Consider the following 19,159-nt stretch of genomic DNA (forward strand, 5'->3'; position numbering starts at 1 on the left):
TCCCACTTGCATATCAGCCACATTTGGCTCATCATTTCCACCAATAGATGATCCATCATCTACCCTTGATTGTGTACCTATGGGAGTACTTGGTGGTACCATTTCTTGCACACTTGGTGCATGGACAGCTTGCTGTCTATCAACATGTGTAGGTGGATTCACATCCTGGAAAGTTATTTTTCTCATTTCCACATCCCTCATGGGTGCCTTATGCATCTTTTTCTCATTGAAGACCACATCATGGCTGCGTATGATCTTCTTTGCTTCTGGATCCCAGAGACGATAGCCCATCTCTCCACTTTCACCATAACCCAGAAAGATGCATTTCCTAGACTTAGGATCTAGCTTCTTTCGAAGCTCTTTTGGCACATGTGCATATGCCTCACACCCAAATATACGCAAATGAGAGTAAGAGGGCTTCTTGCCACTCCATGCCTCTTCAGGAATACCACCATCCAAACTCTTACTAGGTGATCTATTGATCACATGCACTGTAGTCTTCATTGCCTCAGCCCAAAAACCACCAGAAAGACTTGCATTGGAAAGCATGCATTGCAACCTTTCTTGAATGGTACGATTCATCTTTTCTGCAACTGGATTTTGCTCTGGAGTACGAGGGGATGTAAGCTCCCTCTTAATCCCACGAGTATCACAGAAATGCTGAAAGTCATGAGAGAGATACTCTCCACCATTGTCAGTCCGTAGGCATTTAAGCGTTCTACCTGACTGATTCTCAACCAAGGCCAGCCATTTCTGAAATACCTGGAACACATCACTCTTCTGAGCTATAGCATAAGCCCACACTTTCCTAGTTGCATCATCAATGAATGTCACATAGTATTTAGCCCCGCCTAATGACCGTGTAGGCATGGGACCACATACGTCTGAATGCACCAAATCAAGCATTTCAAACTCTTTCTTTCCCCTTCTTTTATGGGCTGATTTAGTCTGCTTCCCATAGAGACAGTGCTCACAAAATTCAAAATCAGAGAAACTCAAATGCGGTACATAACCCAAACGGCATAAGAGTTTCATTCCATTCTGGCTCATGTGCCCCAACCTGCAATGCCACAAAGAAGTGCTTGGCTGCTCGGTTATTGCAACAACATGATCAAATACCCCTGATACATGTAAGGGATACAAAGTCCCACACTTGGCACCCCTGGCCAAAAGCATAGAGCCCTTTTGAATTTTCCAACTCTGAAAGCCAAAAGTGGTGTGAAAACCAGCATCATCTAGTTGACCCACTGAAATAAGACTCTTGGTTAGCTTAGGCACATGTCTCACATGTTTCAAAACAAATGCAGACCCATTTGCAAAAGAAAACTTTATGTCACCTGCTCCCACTATGTCACATGCATAGTCATTTCCAAGATGCACACAACCTGTCTTTCCACTATCATAAGTGGAGAACCATTCCCTATGGGGAGTAACATGGAATGAAGCACCAGAATCCAAAATCCAATCCTGGGAATATGCATCATCTAAAGTGGTAAGCAACTCTGCAGATAAAGTAGACATGAAGAGAACATCATTGTCACTATCATGTGTGACTGCATTGATCTCCTCGATCTTCACTTTTCCTTTGTCCTCCCTTGGACTCTCTTCCTTTTGATTTGCACCCCAATTTGCATTCTTTTTCTTATCCTTTTGCTCTCTTTTCAGCTTGTAGCAATCCTTTTTCATATGGCCCTTCTTGCCACAATGGTAACACTCGATGTTCCGTGCCCTGGATTTGCTACGAGACTTCCCTCTTTCTTCGGACTTCCCCCTGAACTGTGATCTGCCCCTTTGCACATTTAAGGCTGCATCCTGCTTGTTGCCATCCATAGACTTCCGTCTAATCTCCTCGGCCAACAAGCTACCCACAACATCATCAAATTTCAGTACTCCACCAGGTGCAGAGTTACTGACAGCTGTACGGAAGGTATCCCATGAGGATGGCAATGAACATAAGAGAAATATTGCCTTAGTCTCCGCATCAAAATTCATTTTCTGAGCCTGAAGCTGGCTAAAAATAATATTGAATTCATTTAAGTGAGAAGCAATGGAGACCCCTTCCTTCATCTGCAGCTCAAACAACCTCTTCATGAGGTAAACTTTATTAGAGGCAGTTTCCTTTTCATAAGTGGCACATAGTTTCTTCCACAAATCTTCCGTAGTCTGCTCATTTAGTCTGCTCATTTACTACTGTGAAATAAACTGACTCTGCAAGATGAAGTCTAATAGTAGACTTTGCTAATCCATCCAACTCATTCCAATCATCCTCAGACATATTTGCAGGCTTAGCTTCAATCCCTGGCAAGGGTTTAATCTACTTCTTTTGAATAAGCACATCCCTTATTTGTTCTTTCCACAAAGAAAAGTTTGTCCCATCAAACTTTTTAATGCTGAAAAACTCCTTTTCAGGCATGGAAGAGGATGCCATGATGCAAATGAAACAAAATCCCAAATGCTAGTCCCTGCAAGAGAGAATCACACCAAATACCAGGTGCACCAAAATGTGTATGCCACAATAGAGTGAAGTATCACCAAAACTCAAAGCTCAAAGCATCTGACTCATGTGCATATACTATGCATCCATATGAGCAAATCTGGCCCAAAAGAAAATGCCAATAAGTGCCAAATGACTCAAGCATAAACACTGTCCACTGGCATATGCATCAATAATGTCTCATCCAAGAGAGCATAGCACTATCAGTGCATCACCTGCAATGTTTCAAAGCTGTCCCTCAGCATAAAATAGCATCCATGTGCAAAGCGTCCATAAAAAATAGCATCCCACAAGGCAATTTGGGCCTATCAGTGCATCCAACAAGGACCGCAATGCATCCAAATGGCCTATAAATCATCCATTGCAACCCAATGCATACCACGAATGAGCGCACACTGCTCAAACTGCAACCAGAGTGATCTGCATAAGGTATGCTCAAGAAATCATAGTCCCACGGTAATGAGCCCTACTGAAAATAGAACTGAGATGCCTCAAAACATGGGCGCCATTGCATAATCGGACTCAACAAGAAAATCTGCAAATATCTCTCTTCTGCCAAAACTCCAAAATCCCAACCGATGAGTGAGAAATGGGAGTCAACACTTATCCACTGCCATGTGGCATAAATCTAAGGTTTCAAAACCTTAGTATGAAAAAATGCATAACAGAGAGACGGAATCGAATACACAGAGATCTATAACTCTGAGAATCCTCCACCGAATCGTGCAAGAACTGATAGGTAGGGGTTTTTGGGCGTCCGGAACGCAATGGGATAGACGGTTTTGGAAACCGTGGTCTCAATCACTGGGTCCAACACACGGACTGAAAAACGTTTTTGGAAACAGAGCTATCTGTAAACTCTACCGGAGTGCGAATGATGAGCAACATAGAAGTTTTAGGACCTCCTGAGTCCACCGGAACTAACAGATCTGCAAATGGTTGCTGCAAACTTGAGTTCCAACACCCGGGCAAAAAACGCAGGAACTGACACAGTGAGTCAGAAATCCAATGAAATGATCCCAGATCAAGAATGAAGGTGTTTCCAAGCTCCTGAAGTGAAGTGGACACCAAAAGCAAGCAATAGTTGCCTCTACAAGTCAATATGGAGTCTCTATCATCGAACGGAACAGGGAAAAGCTCAAAAAATGACTTTTTCTTTGAAAGCTCTTAACAGGCTCTCAAAACCACTTCGCAAAGCCAAAGTGACTTTTCCAAAGGTTTCTCCAAGGTCTCTGCACACTCGGATGCAAGTAAAGTCACCCATAAAGCTTCCCACAAAGCTTCTCCTTCCTCCCATAGAGCTGCTGAGCTTCTAAGCATTCACACACGCTCAGCTAGATCACTCGGGCTCTGATACCAGTTGAGAGTGCTCTCAACGGAAGCAAGAACGGAAGAAGGAGAGAGAGAGAGATAGAGAGCCACACAAGTTTTAGTGGGTGCAGAACCACCCTAATCTTCTTTTTCATTCATTTATATATGTGTTTGAGTATTGTACATAACCGGGGTTAAGGCACAGTGACCTTTAACCCCCACAATATCCATATTCTAGGAAACCCTACCGAGCTAGTCTAGATGTGCTAGATCACAAAAGTAGCATTTCATATGTTCTATAAAACATAAAAATCTCTTCAAAAGGCTTGTCAAAGTAAAATTTAGTCAGCACATGGCTTGAATACAATCCTTATTGCTTGAAAAATGGATTGGGTGGGTCAAATATATCCATAAGAGGCAAATGAATTGCAATATCACCACATACACATGCATAAGGGTACAATAGAGCACTAGCAACCATAAGAGACTCAAGAATGGACATGACAGCTTGAGTAATACATGGAAGGCTAAGGACTAAGGGTGAATTCATGCGAATAAATGTTCACCCAAATGGACTTCAAGATCTCAATATCTAACACATGAGTCATTAGGGTGGAAAAGTGAGTCCATAAACAATGTAGCATGTAAAAATAAGCACACAAGGTACAACAAACATTCTAATGGCAAATGAACATCATTATGTACATATAGTTTGTTACCAAGGGGTAGGGATCACGACCATGTCATCATAGGCTCCTGAAGAGTAGAGATCAAAACCATGTGGTTATGAACCTACAAGTTGCTGCTAAAGGGGAGGGCTCACAACCATATGGTTGTGAAGTCCAAGTGGTTGTGAGGCTTGCAAAGGGTAGGGATCTCATCCATGTGGATGCAAGCTCCCAAAGGGGGGGCTCATGACCATGTGATCATGAAGCTCTAGGTTGTTGCCTTAGGCAAAGCTCCAGTATGTTGCCTCCATCACTCCCACACCCTCCCTCTCCATATCTCTTAGCCTGCCTAAGCTTCTCTAGCCTCTCCCAAGTCCTCTTCTGTGCTCCTATTTTTTCACCTCTTGAATGCTCTCCCTTCCCTCCGTTGTATGTCCCCCCCTTGATCACCCACGTCCCCCTCCACACCACCACCCTCCAAAATTATCTCCTCTTGCTCTTTGGTCCTCCTAAGAACTTTCCCTTCTATTATTGGCCCCCTGAAAAATCTCTCATCCCTATTCCTTCTCTTGTCCCTTATTTTGTCCCTTCTCCTATTCCCCCTGTGTCCCACAAAGCAAAATTTAAATGATAACAAATAAAATCCAAATGAGAATATATAATAGGTGATATGCTCCTATTATGGAAAAGAAGGGAACATTTCTAGAGATTGCAATTCAAAGTCAACAAGGAACCATCAAGGAGTAGTGCATGTCACAAATACATACAATAACAATTTGGCTCACCAACAACAATATATGACAAGTGCTTGCATGGCACTAAATCTTTGTTCTATAATGATTGTGGAGGTTAATCAACAAGAATTCAATGGGGAGATGACTCAAGCATTAGTGTTAGCCAAAGAGAGAGAGAGAGAGAGAGAGAGAGAGAGAGAGAGAGAGCCAAAAGCTAAGCATAGACGAGAGAGTGAAGGTTCATAGGATAAAGTATAAATAAATAAATTGGAGGAGGGATTTTTGGATTGTATTTAAATAGGTAATGTTTAAGGGGGGTTGGTTAAAGTTTTTGTAAGCGTGGGGGTTGATTAGGGGTTAGGGTGGGGTTGGGGGATGGTTAAATCTCTAAAATAGGTTATACTAAGGAGTGGTTAAATACTCTAAAATAGGTTAGACTAAAGTGCATAGAAGAAGGGCTAACTAAAAGGAATAATTATTAACTAGTCTGTGGAAAAAGGAGGAAAGAACAACAAAAATATATATAAGTAATAAATTTTAAAGATGATAGTTTGGGGGATGTATATATTCATGTTTATGTTCAATACAAAGTAGTGTACATGTTAGTGCACTCCTCTCTCTCTCTCTCTCTCTCTCTCTCTCTCTCTCTCTCTCTCTCTCTCTCTCTCTCATGTATATATTCATGTTTATGTTCAATACAAAGTACTATGCAGGTTAGTGCACCCCCAACCCTACTTCTTATTGATTATAAACATGAATATATACTTTGTAGTTTAGAGTGCACTCCTCTCTCTCTCTCTCTCTCTCTCTCTCCCTCTCTCTCTCTCTCCACTGTATCAAAAAGGTGGGCATGGAGCTTTGCTCTATCTTTGCACTACATTGAAAGGTCTTGATGACACCAAATGGACTTCTCTTAGTGGGTTCTTTTCTCAAAATTATTCTTTGGGAGTGTTTGGGGGCATTTTTGGCAAGGAAATAGATTGTAATGGCTGGATTCTCACGGTTATGTAAGATGAAAATCTATCTGAGGCTTTTGTGAGAATATACTTGAGCAGCAATTGTCTATATAAGAATTGTGGAAGAGTAATTGCGCATCCTTTTTCTAGTTTCTCACTTTTGGCATCGAAATTATTGTGGGCTAGTATTTGTAGTTTGTAGAGAGATGGCAAGATGTGAGGCATCTAGTGACTTGGTGGACATGGACAACATGAACTTTGAAAAAAAAAAGAGTTGTGATCTCAAGTTTCTCCTCTTTGTTCACTCGACTCCTTCTAACTTGATACTTGGAGCAGATAGGGAGAAGCATTGTGCAAGGATGCTTGAGCATATCATGCACCTGTTCTGAATAAGTCACAAGTTACCCTCCATTCACTTTTTGAGTCTCAGCTTTTTGGCAGACCTTTCGGCTTGGAGCACATCTTCTCCAATGAAAGAGAAAGGAATTGATGCACCAAGCCATGCTAGGTTATCTAGTACTCATGTTCTTATCAGTAGATCTATCAAAGCACCAAAAGGTGGGAAATTACTCCTTAATTACTTAAACACTCTCCTATAAAAAAGAGGCCAACGAGATCATTATGCAAAGCTTTTCAAGGCACAGCACAAGAAGCTTATGTAGAAGGTAACTATGATTGAATCTCTAAGATAACTGCATCTTTGAAAAGTTTGATGTGTGAGCTAATGATAAGCATATGTGTAGAAAATGGACAATAGTTGTTGGCATTCACAATTTCTTGCAACCTTTTCCACTTGAATTTGCTATTTAGCGTCAATTATATTGTTTGCAATTATAATGGTGCAATGTAAAGACGTGTGTGCCACCAACATTGAAAGCATCTTGTTTTCAAATTCTGCTAGTGTTTCATCCCATGAAGATTGTTTCATTCCAATCGTATTTGTGAACTGCTTTTGAAAATCACAATTCATGAAGATGAATGGAACTTTAATCTTTCATAAGGTTTCAAAACGAACACGCTGGCATATCTATTCACTGCCTTAAAATTGAGTTAGTACAACTTTGCTATTTTTATAGAGGGCACATGCGCATGCAGGGCACGTGCTCTCTTTTGTCACAAACAATATAAAAAAAGTAGTAGTCTTTTTGTTCAATGTTATCACACTATGGTATTCTCTTAATCTCTCCCCCTCTCTTTGCCCTCTCTTCTAAATACACATTTATATTGGGTCACCCTTCATGTATCTTTTCATTTAACGATTAGCATGAAGCTTGCCCATACACTCAAAGTAAACGACTCAAAAATATTTTTCACTTGAAATTGAAATGTAAGAGAACTCATAATTTTTTGATATGAGAATATGGAGTCTAGCATAAATAACCTAGTCACATATTCACTTATAATCTTTTGAGATTAGATTATGGAGTCTTGCATAAATAGCCATCACATCTTCACACACCAAAAGTCTCCTTGAATTACAGTATGATTTGAAATAATCATACACACATAATCATGGGTAAGTTAGCACCAAGATAGCACGACAACCACCTATATCATCGAGAGCACAAGCTGTTGGATGAACATGTGCTTATTCTGATGGAGACCCATCACTCTTAAAAATAGGAAGTAGATATTCTTGCATGCTAGATAAGGTGCTATGGCATGTAGTCATTTTTAATGTCTGGGCATGTACACATAGGCCTTTAACATATGTGTGCATCATAAGTGTTGATTCATCCATAGACTCAATAACAAACTCCACATGCTTCATGAACTGCTTTCTTGGTGAGGACCATGCCTTGTAAGGACAATGTGCAAAGAATGTGATCATGTGTTGCTTGTAATATACTACTGTTGTATTTTGCCCCATGTCCCTCTTGCACATTATTGTAGTTGGGAAGTTTGAGCCATATGAATGTCATCTACACATGCCTCTGGTACAAAAACACTTGCCCCACCATTATTTGATGTCTCCAAAGGGAATCCTCCAACCATCAATAGGTTCACCTATAGTCATATGATGTTACTTCCACTCGCAATAGGTCATTCTGAGGTATGAGCATGGGTACTAAAGGCACCCGTATCACTAATGCTAGTAGATTGAAATATTATGGTGTTTAACTTGGAAAGGATGTTGCCCAATGAACCTTGCATCCTCACCCTAGGCATCCATTCCATAACATTCTTTTGCACCTAAAACATTCTAAAATGAGATGTGTTAGGGATTGAGAAGCTACAAGAAGCCTTGAAAGTGGGAGCTTCCTTTGAAGCACATGCTCGCTCTTTTAGAGGTCACGTCCCACTATCAACACTAATCGTGAACTCATAAGTGCTCCATATGCATCCTCGTTATTGTGTGATGGCTTGTATTGTATAGAGTAAGCAATTTCGGGCACATGCACCAATGTATCATTGAAAGTATCAAGGTATTGTATAGACCAAGCAATTTCAGGCACATGCACCAATGTATCATTGAAAGTATCTACTTAACATGAAAGGGAGAATAGAGAACAATGAAAGGGGAGAATTTTCTTGAATGTAGTGGATTTTTATCCAAGTGCATGGACCCCAGGGGATTCACTCTTCATTAAAGGGGGACGTCACCTGCGTGCATGAACTTCAAGAAAACCCCCTATTTAAGATCCATGTAGGATGATAAAACACCCCTATTTAAGCTTATAAGATACCACCAAAATTCCATTATGTCCCCCCCTTTCCTTAAATCTACATTCTCTCTCAAGCATTTAGATTACACAATAAGCAAATTTAGGTTACTTTCCCTATGACTATTTAAAACCATACACAAAATCAAACTTATTTGGACTAGTTACCCAAGGTAACCTATATTATGTCCCCCCTTCTTAAATATGACATAGTCCCCCTAGCTTAAATTCAATATTGGGGAAAAAAAAAGGGCCCCCACCCCTAATGTATAAGCTTATGCCTCATTTCAAAAAAACCCCCTATTGTACACTCACGTGATATCATAAGTTTCCCCTTGTGAATCCCCCGGGGCATGGACATCGCCTCATATTGCAAGGAAATACTCTCTGCAAGAATGTAAGAATCCCTACCTTCCACATCACTGTATGGAGTTACCTCTAGCATGCATCAATATAGTCAATTGCCTTGCATAGCTGCTAATGTATTGAATGTTGCTTTTGCTCCTATTAATCTTACAAGTATAACTTACTGATGATGGCTTTCCCATTGTTTATAGGGACAAAGGGAAGGACAAAATAGGAGAGGAGAGGGAGGGACAGGAGGATGAAAAAGAAGCAAGAGAAAAGGAGTGGAAGGGTCCAATGGAGGGGGGAGAAAAAATTTAGCAAGACAGGATGGATGGAGAAGAGGAGAGGAGAGGATCTATTACAAGGATTTATTATTGCTACTCAATACTTAGTGAAAACTTTGAGTAAAAAAAAATAGAAATAAAAATAGCTTTCCAAGTAAAATATAAGAAAGGAGGGACATATGCTTTTACAAACACACACACACACACTATCCCTTCTTCCTTTTTTCCATGCAATTTTACATTCCTTTTCTTTTTACCCATGCGGTTAAAAACATTTAACTACCTCTCCCCTCTCTCTCTTCAAATAAAACTTCCCCTCACACTCTTTACCCTTTCCCCTCTCTTTGTCCTAATTTCCCTCACACCTTTTCGCAACTTAACCCCTTTGTTTACTAATCCGAACCCTTTTTCTTAAAAAAGAGTTTCCTAATATTTTTCGTTTTTTTCAAAAAGAAATCCTAAAATTTTCCATATTGTTTTCTTAAATTCTCACTAAGTTTTCTCCTTTTTCCTCCCCTTATTTTTTCTTAACCCCCCAGCCCTTTTTGCCCTTCCCCCTAACTCCCCCCCCCCCCCCCCCTCTCTCTCTCTCTCTCTCTCTCTCTCTCTCTCTCTCTCTCTCTAAACCCCCCTCTCTCTTCCTTCCAATCTCTAATCTCTCTAACTCCCTGATTTCACCCTAATTACTCCCTAATTCTTCCTTATTTCTTAAATATTCCCCCAAAAATATTCCCTAATTTCTCTAAACCTCTCTTTGTTTATTTATACTCCCCTCCCTTTATTTATTTTCTCTTTAATTGCCTCTTTCTATTTTTTTCTCTCCCTATAACCCTCTTTTTTTTCTCTCTCTCCTAACTATTCTCTCTAGCTAAGCTTTGTTCCTATTTTCTCTAATTTTTACTTTCTCTCTTTACCCTTATTTTCTCTCTAAACTACACTACCCAAACCCTTGTTATTCAACCCCCCCCCCCTTTATTCTGAATACCCAACTACCGACCCTTACTCCCATTCTACCACTATTTAAACCCCCCTCCCTCACCTCACATCTCACATCCCCTTACCCCACTCCCTTGCTTTCACTCCCCCACATCCCACGCTGCCCATTGGACACTTGTTACTGTGGCTCCACTCTTCTGGCACTCGCCTCTTGCCTATGTTCCCATACTATGCAGTTGTAGTGCCTACAGTTGACCTCGGCTTTCACGTCTCCACTCTCGCCATCCACTCTATGCACTAGCCTCCCATCTTTGCATGGATTGCATCCTCAGCCCCCGTCCATCGGAGTCCTTGCTTTGCCGTATGTCGTCACCTCATGGTTGTTGTGCCTGCTTATCTGCCTCCCATCATTAGCCTTAGTACTTAATGTGTCATCTGCCACCTCATCACCCTCTGTCATTTGTATTGTTTACATGGACTCTGAGGTGCATTACACCCTTCCCCTCATTTATTTCATTTCCTCCCCTTGACTCTTATACCATTCAACTCTATTTTATTTACAACCCCCCCCCTTTTTCTTCCCCCTCTTTTTCTCTTAAACTCCCTCCTCTAATTCTCTGATTCCCCCTTCCTAACTTCTATATGTCTAAAATTTCAATCAAAGTTTTGATATAAAGCTTTCTAGAAACTCCTATTTTTAAATCTCCTTTTACTTTACTCTCTTCCGACTTGTTTAATTTTCCCCTATCTACCATACCTTATAATTTCCCTACTACCATACTTTACTCTCTTATGACTTGTCTAATTTCCTTATTATTTCCCTATCTACCATACCTTAACCTTGTATTATTAAAGACAATTTATTCCTATAAAATCTATGATATCTGCTCTAACTTTTTATCCATTAATTATAATTTGCTAAAACTCATGTACTTTTCCCTATGTTCTTTTGATTAAAAATGAATTCTTTTCATTTCATCGATTAGTTAATAATGCTCATGTTTATTATTCTCTTTTTAAAACCCCTTCTATTTCCTCTTGACATGATTCCCACTCACTCACTTATCTAACTCATTAAACCCATTGATTTTTACTTACACTTTCCCTCTACAAAGTTCCAAATTCACCCTTTATAATCTCAAAATCTCAAATATTCACTTTATGGTCACTCCAATCTACTAGACACTCATAGTTAAAATCAAGCTTGATACATTGTGGTTAAGTGTTAATTTTTATTGTGACACCCATAACAAGGGATGGGTGTTTATGACACCTATCTTCCCAACTAAGGTTCAAGGGGGTTCTCACCACGTTTTTCTTGTTGGATGGTGGCAGGTATGCAGATTCCCCTCTGTAATAAAAGTGATGCTTGTGATGACTTATCAAAGCAAAACTTGTTTGTACAGTCATGCATTCTACAAACCTTTTGCAATTTATGCCGTAGTTTTCTCTTTTGTTTCCATTACCAAAATTGTTTTCATTTCACTATGAAAGGGGGTTTTGTTGAGTCTTCACACACACTACCATTTTCCAATAGCCTGTTACCCATACACACACAATCACCTTCAACCCTCGAACATTTCTACTAACCCTTCCCTCAACCCCACCCAACCACACACACACATGCTACATACTCTTACATACACAAACACACACAAATACACACACACACACACACTTATTATTTGTTTTTATGAACACACATACACACTGTTACCCCTAATACAATACAAATTTTATTAACATTTTGTGTCGGTATGATGCAACTTACCTAGAGGATATGGTAGCAACATTGCTTAGTATGGAGAATGGTGCCATATTCAAACATCAATGTAACTGGCAACTTCTTTTGGTTGGATCGTTTTTGTATTTACCTTTAATTGATTGACCCTAATTCTTTACATTTGGTGCCTTGTCAATTTTTGAAACTACAAGAACTTATGTATTATGCACTTCTAGTAAGGTTAAGAATTCCAAGGGCTTGAAGCCAACACACAATTTTAATAGATGAGGGTGTGCTTTGGCCTTTAGATCAATATGGCCATCTTGCAAAGCTTCGAAGAGCAAGTGTGGTCTTTATTTTGACCTTAATTTACCCTATTATACATTTGACTTTCAAACTGTACCATGGGCTTTTAAAATGATCTACCTCCTCAATTTAAGCATGGGATAAGGTTTAATGGACCTACTTGGTGGTGCCCTTACTATTTCACATCCTAACTATCTAAATACCCCCTACTTTGCCTCTATCCACCTCTCCCATGACTACTATAGCTGCCTCTATGCTCTACCTTTATTCCCTATCTTCCTAAGCCTTGCCTGTAATCCATCCCCCTCTAAGCTCAACCAACATCTTAGCCTATTTCTACGCGATGGCATCGACTCAAGTGCTTGGCCTTTTCTCTCTCTTTTCTCGCTCGCTCTCAATATCCCCTTATTCTTGCTCCTACACAGTAACAACTCATCGTTTAAAGTTGGCAAGCATTTTCGCTTTATATCGACTTTGGACAGAAGTTTTGTTTGAACGTAGGTTTGCGTGATTGCCTTCAGGTTCTTGGTTGTGGGTACTTTGATTACTATTGTTGCGTCTTGCTTCAATTGTTTGCACATAGCATTACAGTAGCGCATGTCGCTGACCTACCTTTGCTTTTGCGCGCTGTGCCAGCTCGAGCCTTCATGTAGTATTGGTTATACTTTGACTACCTATCTCTCAATGTCTTCCCTATGCCTGCTAGTGCATGCTGCCTGCAAGACATCCCGCTCTACTGTGAGCTTTGCTTCCTCTTGCCAAAAATCTACATATATGGTGACTTCTTAGGCAGCCTCTTAGGTAATATCTATCAGCTTAGTTGCTGTAGCACTCTACTCACTATCACTCTTTAAACTACCCTTGAGATGCCAATGCACTACTGCCCTTCCTCGCCTCGTCATCTATGATTGTTGCTTCTCCATGCGTCTTCATCTTCTTGAGCACTGATGCCCTTCCATGCCCCTTCGACCTACCCTTGAACTGCTAGCGCACTGTTGTTCTTCTATGCCTCTTCCCCTTGCGTAGGCTTCTCTACGATAACGTATGGTTGATTATAATGGCAAGCAGTTATTTTACCTTTTCGTAGTTAACATTCATATAATACATTGGTTTGTAATGATAATACCTCTTGTAGATCACATTTTGTGCTAGCGGCCTACATGTGAACTCAAACAAAATGTCTTATACCCCTAGTATAGCCTGATAGGACGCATGCGTGTAAGCATGTAACTTATAGCTACCCATGTGATTATTTGCAATAGGCTTTAACCCTTGCTAGATATCCCATTCTTGGGCGTTTCTTTTTATGATCGTCCCATTCTAGCTCATTTCATGGGCATAATTAATGCTACTGTGATAAATTTCCATTGATGGGTTCTATGTTTATTAATTCAGTAATTGGTTCCTTGTTGGGCATAGATCTCTTTACATTTCCTACCACTTATTATGCAATTAATATCTAATTATTTGCTAACCTTTTAACATACATTGTTCTAATGCTTTTTTCTATTTTTGCCAATTCTCTTGTTTCTGATACCTTTAATTTATTTCACTAAAAAGTTTCTTGTCTTACAGGATGAATCGAGCATGAAAGCCCCTATGGACAAAAATACTGCTAGAATTAATGCCAATCTAAAGCCTAGTTATATAGCTTTTATCAATCATAAGATGCAAAAAGCCCGTGAAGATGGAGCTAAACTTAGGCTTAGACCATATTTGGCAAGAAAAGCCAAAAAACAAATGGATGAGCTCTGATTGGGAAGCACCTTTGTTAGGATACTTTTTCTATTGGAAATATTTGATGATAGTACATATCTTTTCTTGACTAAATACTTAATCCCTCATAATCTCATTTTCCTATTTTTTTGTCGTATTTAGCCTTGGATGGAATTTACCACCCGCTTAGGGCTGCATTCCAAAACAGCCCGACTCGCCGATGGCGCCTCACGAAGCAATAGGGTCCGAGCTCGACGGGGCTCTCACCCTCTCCGACACCCCTTTCCAGGGGACTTGGGCCCAGTCCATTGCAGAGGATGCCTCTCCAGACTACAATTCGCGCAGCGAGGCTGCACGATTCTCAAGCTAGGCTCTTTTCGGTTCGCTCGCCGCTACTAGGGAAATCCTCGTTAGTTTCTTTTCCTCTGCTTAGTGATATGCTTAAACTCGACGGGTAGCCTTTCCTGATCTGAGGTCCATGTTCCAATACGGGGGAGCTCGTCGGCACCCCCCGCGAGCCTGATCTCGACAGGCGCACCTCCAGGTGATTCGTCTGCAAATTGCTGCCTCGCGAGGGGTGAACCACCCTTACGACGCCTCGCCACTCGGTGCCACCAATCCATTTCAACTGACCGCACTGCCCCGAAGGGGCATCACGGACGACCAGCTCCGCTAAGTTGTGTGCAAGTTATTGTGTTACTAACCTTTGATTAGTCACTATATAATATGGCAATAATTTTTCTATTAACCTTTATTCTTTGTTTCATTAATTTATGTGTCTATTATGCTTCACCTTCTTCAAATTCTTTTAAGAATTTATCTGACTTCTATAACTCTTTTCCTTACTTGTCAATGTTTTTTCTAACCATTATGTTACTTTTATTTTCTAATTTTATTTTTGCCTCCTATATGGAAGGCTAGCTAATTAATGATTTACCCCCTGGATGGAAGGTTAGAAAATATTTTAATTTATTTTAAATCTTTAGTTTTGCCTCCTTTATGGAAGGCTAGTCAAGTAATTCTCTCTCTTACTTTTTTTGCCTCCTCTATGGTAGGCTAGATAAAACCCCCTCTTTTTTTCACAGTGAATTAACCCCTGTCTCTAGCTAGACCCTTTATATCTCCCACCTTAAATATTCTAAACTGTTAACTTCTCCCTTTTAATTTATGTTTTCTTAAACTTATATCTCTATGAACTATTTTTTAACTTCTATCTTTGTTTTTGCATCTTATATAAATGACTAGATAACGAACGTTGTGCCTCCTTGATGGAAGGCTAGGAAGTACTTTAACTTTTTATCTTTCTTAACTTTGATTTTGCCTCATGTACCCCCCCTTTTTTTAATTTTTTATTTCACCTAAAAGGTTCTAAAGTTGTAACTCTTCCCTTTTAATTTCTTTATTTTGTTAACATATATTAGCCTAGGTATTTGTGTATTTGCATTATTTGTGACAACAATAACAAGCGTGGAAGGATCACTTGGATACCTGTCACCCATTCAATGATCACTTAAGTTCTAACTTTGATTATTGACTAGTTGGTTGGCAGGTATAGTTCCTTCCTCCTCAAATAATTGACAGCAAGGACATAATTACCGTGGCTACAACATGACTATTCATTTGTTACTCTATATGTTACTCCATATGTTACTCCAAGTGTTACTTTTTCATCAAATAAATAAGTGAAACTTTATCTTTCTCATTTTTTATATAAATTATTTATTATACTACTTTGAAAGTAATGTATGGTTCATTGATGTGATGGGATTTGTACACACACACACACACACACACTCTCGCTCTCTCTCTCTCTCTCCCCATTTCTATAGAATACTAACACTTATGAGCTATCAAAACATGCCCCCCCCCCCCCCGGTTTTATTTAAAATATTTTTTAATAACTACTCAATTCCCCCTCGAATTGCACTAGGTAAGTAGAGGTTGCATGTACAAGATCTTTTGTGGATTTCGTCTGGTGCATATGAAAACATCCAAAACTGGAAACAAAAATTGAAAGAATTAGAGTAGTATGTGCATGTGTGAGCATAGTGACTACGTAGCAGAAGCTTGTACAATGAGTACAACTTATGATCCTATACATAATGTGCATTTCCCCCTCTTAGGTTGTGGCTCATCCTTCACCTTTGGGTATAAAACCCAGAAGATAGGCTGAAGGGAAGAGGAAGGAAATATGGAGAAAGTAATGTCCACCTAGATCAAAGAATGGTCGATCAAAAGATGATAGCGTAGATGAATGCATCTATGGCCGCGTGCTGAACATGTCATAAGTCACCATGGACTGTGCAGCTACTCTATAGAAGAGGCATCCAAATGTGAAGCTAGTCAATGTAGCTATGAAGATGTGATCCGGTAGGTTGTGACAAACAAGAGTGTTACCAACCCAAAATAACTAACAACAATGTCGGAGGTATGCTATAGTAGAGTGATCTCTATCAAATGATGTAGGTTGAAGAAGGATGCATAGTTTGTGTGGATAGAGTGATCCAAGGGCTGCAAATCTAGGGATGAAGGTGCAAGTATAATACTTTGCTTTGCTGAGGAAGATGCCCATAAAACTGACAAGGTACATCAACCTGTCAAACCTGTATGCTCAACTGTCTCATGAGCTGAAGGTAACCTGATGTGTGCAAGGCTAAACATCCATCGGCATGAGATGTAGCATCTGTCATAGGCTGAAGGACTTGGTGGAGCTGACAGTATAAAGGCCTAAAAGCCTAAAATAACGTTGTAAATGCATAAGATGTCTGTGAGGTGAGTGAGGTTCCGAATGCTGATGGAGGGACTGATCTGAAGTCTTGGATCCAACCACTGATCTGCATCAAGTAAGGACTGTATAATACAACCATAAGTGCAAACACTGAGGTTCCTCAAGTTGCACTATGGCTAAACCTAGTGATGTCCACTAGATTGGGGCAGGACTGCACTAGTGTATAAATATCCTCATGCTGAGGAATGATCTATTGATTGGAGGTGGTGATAACATGATCCATGCTGAGAAATGATATGTTGATTAGAGGTGGTGATAACTGGATCCAAGCATGATGTAATGCGGCATGACTAAGCCGATGATTGAATGTTCTGAAGACTGATGTGCCGATCTAAGCTGCTGATGGAAACTATGTCCATAGATGTGATAAGCTCCGTGTCAAAAGTAAAAGCATCAGCGATGGATGCTGGAAAGGAATCACTTGAAAAGCTAAATGGGTGGCATATATCTCCACATGTTGCTGGAGATGTGAGGGCCTCATACTAAGGACTTACTGAAGGCACAGGAACGGAATGAAATGGAAATGAAATGGAAATGAAATGACAATACAAGTGCAAAGCAATGATAACCAAGAGTACTCACATGTAGGCCAAGAGAGCTTGATGTTGATTGATGTGACAAAACTAGAAAGTACAATGCCTTTATAGAATAGGCACACACACTCTAGGTGTCACATGTATATGGGATAAGTCCCATAGTGACACATGGCACTCTAGGATATAAAGTAGTCTAGTACTACTCTAGAATACTAGAAAACACTCACTTTGGCTTCATGTTCCAACACTTACCTACTAATGAATAACTGCATGATCATAACTAAACTCCAGTTGTGTATCTGCATCTGGTAGGATAGTAGATGGAGTCGGATCCATGCACATGAAAACAATTTCAAATACAACCAACCGCAGCAAGAACAATACATGGATCCCAACAAGGGACAAAGTCGCCTTCTCTTCAAAACATGTCCGTGGACATGGACTCGCTTATATTGCCACATCACGTGTAAGAAACATCCAGAACATAAGCTCCGGCACTTAGTTTGCCTATTGGGCCCATCATTCTTTCATTCACTTACATATACGCATGGCGAGGCAAAGCACCGACACTCACCATGAACATACTGCTATGCCACCTTGTTTTGCACAGCATGTGATGTGGCAGCCACGCAAGCTTACGCCCCTGCGCAACTCTGAGCATTTGTTGGTCACCAAACTCTCATCCTCACAAGGCGTCCAGACTAAATACTAAATAGTCTACCAGTCCTCACGTTCACCATGGGGATACTTCTGTGCCACCGATCCAGATGCGTCCCGACATGTAGATTTGAAACCTTTAACTCCTGCTGTGTCGAGTCCATTGACGTGCTTTTGCTTCACATTTGTATCACTAGATGCGTGCAAGAGTTGCTTGTTGCAAGTGTTTTTACCACTGCATATTGTAATGGCAGAGATTAACAACTAGAACAAAATAAATCATGGTGCAACCTTGCATTCTCCCATGGGCCACGCTGATTTCTCAGACGCTCGTGTACATGGTCACTGTGATTGTAGTGTGTTTTCGTTGGTCTCTTTGTGGGGTCCTTTCCGGGTCGGTGTTTTCTGGAGCGGCTCGTGTTATGATCTGAGCTTTTTGTGGGCGTTGCGTGGATGCTTGCTTTGTTCTGTCTGAGTGGGCATTCATGGAAGATGGAGATGTGCAACAACATACTTAGTATTTTTACAGTATCTAAAGATTTGTTGGGATTCAGGTTGGCTGTCATAATTGCGGTATGCGTTCCAATGTCATATCACAAAACAAAACTAGAAGGTCCCAACATAGCGCTGATGTTATTTTCACTAGCCGTTTAACCCCTCTTTAAAGTGGACATCAAAGGTCTAGTCTAACTGTTAGGGCACCAAATAAATGTTCAACAGTTTGCTGATGACATCTCTGACTCTAACAGAGCGTTTTGGCTATTCGCGGTCGAGCAAACCTAGGCCTCCACAAGTATCGCTTTTTAGCAGGCTTCACATGGCGTTTTTATGAGAGTTACATATGCCTGCTCGGTGTTTCATCTGGCTGAGAAGCAAAATGTTGCAGGAGCTTTATGAATCATGCATGATTGGTCAGCGCAGAAAATGCTTTCTTGGCAGAACATGTTGAAGAGCTTGAATGCAAGTTTTGATATGCTTAGACATACTCTCCTCTTGGCAGAACATGTCGATGAGCCTGAATGCTTTCTTGGCAGAACAT

The sequence above is a fragment of the Dipteris shenzhenensis genome, chromosome 10 (assembly GCF_047967505.1).
Source record: "Dipteris shenzhenensis isolate YYH24624 ecotype China chromosome 10, Dip_SZ_1.0, whole genome shotgun sequence".
In the NCBI taxonomy this organism is placed as follows: domain Eukaryota; kingdom Viridiplantae; phylum Streptophyta; class Polypodiopsida; order Gleicheniales; family Dipteridaceae; genus Dipteris; species Dipteris shenzhenensis.